The sequence below is a fragment of the Uranotaenia lowii genome, chromosome 1, assembly GCF_029784155.1.
Source record: "Uranotaenia lowii strain MFRU-FL chromosome 1, ASM2978415v1, whole genome shotgun sequence".
Lineage (NCBI taxonomy): Eukaryota > Metazoa > Arthropoda > Insecta > Diptera > Culicidae > Uranotaenia > Uranotaenia lowii.
In genome coordinates, this window is record NC_073691.1 from 84,134,184 (window position 1) to 84,136,951 (window position 2,768).

Below are 2,768 nucleotides of genomic sequence, written 5' to 3' on the forward strand. Positions count from 1 at the left end.
TTGATTGCTTTCTATCCAGTAGGCCTTCCATGGCATCAGCTTGTTGACTTTCTATCGCAACTGGCTTGATGATCTTACCTGGGTGATTCTCGTCCCAGAACTCAGGTCTTATGTATCATTTCTAAAGGCTCAGGTTTAAGTCTCATGTCTCTTTTTGTATTAGTTGAATACCCAGGCGGTAAATGCTCGTTTACGAATTGCATTACGGCGAGCCACCGCGTTTCTCCAGTTTGCTACTCTGGATCCATGGGTGCAATGAGACGACCCATGATATACAACGTATACCTCCAACTCCCAAAACTCCAACTGGGGTCTCAGGATTTTATTCACACACCTCGTTAAACTATCCTTTAATGGTGGGAGCTTATACTCGAAATCACCTCGTAATGAATTCGGGGTTTCTGCACAAACTTTTCCGCTTGGTGATTCGAAGCCTGATCTCTTTTAAAACGACGCTAGACCTTAACTCTCCCCGTAACGACTCGAAGATAACACAAGTACTTCTCCTCTTGTTGATTCAAGGCCAAGTCTTTTTTTATTTACTTATATTCAAAGGTTTGAATCTTTCCTATTGCGATGCGACTCGAGATCCGACCTGTCATCATAAAGACTCAGGGTTAGACATACAAAACCCCTCTCTTGAAGACTTAACTCTGACTTCATCTCTAACGACTCGAGGTGTGACTTCTTATCACCAGGATTCGAGGCTCGACACCTTTTGCACGTCGTGTGTCAGTCGAAAGAAGCTTTTTCTGGAATCGAGCCTTCCAAAATACAGGTCCGATTGTTGAGGAACGCACTATTATAATTATTTTCCCACATCAAAATGTAATGACCATCACTTTTTTAAACAGCCACTAATATCGATTGCTGAGCAGCAAATTTTTCGTTAGCAGCACGTTACACCACCATTATCTTCTCATATAAACACATTTTCACTTGAGAAATTAGGGACAGATCTTGGGGTTTCTTCTTACGCCAGGAAGGCCTACTTTTCCTCACAGTAGCAACTGCTTCTTTCGCTTTTAATTTTGCTTTTTTTTCACTTTTTCACATTAATACGGTATTCATGCGTATGGAAGATAAGCTTTTAAAACTCTCATTTCCCGAACCGATCTCAATTATCTTTGCATTAAAACATGCAAATTAGGGAGTTTGTCTCTATATCCCCGGCTCCTGAGGAGTTAACAACACATCACTAAAAACACAAGTTTCCTCTGTATTGTTGACAACCACAATTATAACTTTTTCCTGAACACTCGAAACATTTTTATGACGATTTACCATCATTTTAACTTGAATAAAAACTTTTTTTCCGAAATTTTTAATCAGCGCAGAAAAAACACGTGCGTTTAAAACGAGTCGTCGCCTACTCTCCTTTGCAATTCAGTTATTCTATTGTATTGAAACTTGAATCTTGACACACAAAAACCTCAACTCGTGTTTGGAACGGGTTATTACTGAGAAGTGCAACTAGAATTTGAAACCAACCATTTGAACTTCAAAATTCATTCAAAGAATACAAAAGCTAAGTGTCGCATGTTGGTAACTATGTGACAGGTGTTGAACACTCACGATAGTCAACAGATTTAACAAAATTAAAACAAAAACCTAGTATCGATGACTTTATAACACATCACTTTGCTTCTAAAAAAAAAAGGATAAAAGTCATCTCAAATTTTATGCTGGTATGAAATATTTCTCAAGAACCCAATTTTAGCCTCAATTGCATTTCGTGTTTCTCGTTCTTCTGAATCCTCTCCATATTAAAAATTGTTTTCATAAATTACTCAAGGCCTCAAATTTCCCATTTTTCCTAGGTGTAAAGAATTTGAAAGTTTTTTTTAATTAATTTGAGTGCCATGAATCCCAATATGCCATTAGGTTTTTGTCTAACAGCATTGGTTTTGGAAATCAGTTTTCGAAATAATTGAACATCATTTAAGAAATTTATTTTTTGACAAAACTTCAAAACATACAAAAAGAAAGGCTACTCCATGTCACGTCACCTACGGACGCACCGCAGTCACGCATCGAACCCCCACATCATTCGCCGTCACTGACAGGCGAGAAACGTCAAGGTGGTAAAGTGCACGCTAGAAACTATTAAACCATATATGTTTCAAAAATAACCATTTTTGACCTTTTCCCGGGAAATGTCATTTTATGAGTTCTCCATGAGAACTCATAAAATGACTTTTCGGGGAGAAGTAGAAATATGGTTATTTTTTAACCGTAAGAACGATTACCGTAGAAATTGAAAAATGGTTATTTTTCAACCGTAAGAGCTGTTTTGTGCGATTTGTAAAATTGATTGCAATTGTCGAATTTAGAAAAACAAGAGTACTCAGGATAATAATTTTATTTCTTGTACATTATGATAATACTTAAAAACTATGACCCATTATAATAGTTTGATAGATTTTTTTAATATATTATGACTGCCATCTAACTTTAAGCAAACGCAAACAGCAGCCGAATCACCTGGTAGCAAAGGTAAAATTCCCCCACGAACGCTACCGGGACGGATGGATGGAAACGAGCTTTGCGGAATAGTCTAGTCTGCTATCGGGGTGAGGGTGGAGGAGGCGGTTCTGACGAATAATCCTTGACTCGCTGGTGATGTTTGTCATACATTCCGGCCCGTTCCAGCTCCTTCCGGATGGTGTGAAACACAATTCCTTTTGAACTTCCATTAGCAGTGGCTGCATGATAATGGTTATGGTAATGATTATACGGTGGGTGAGTCCTCGCGTCCTATTGAACGT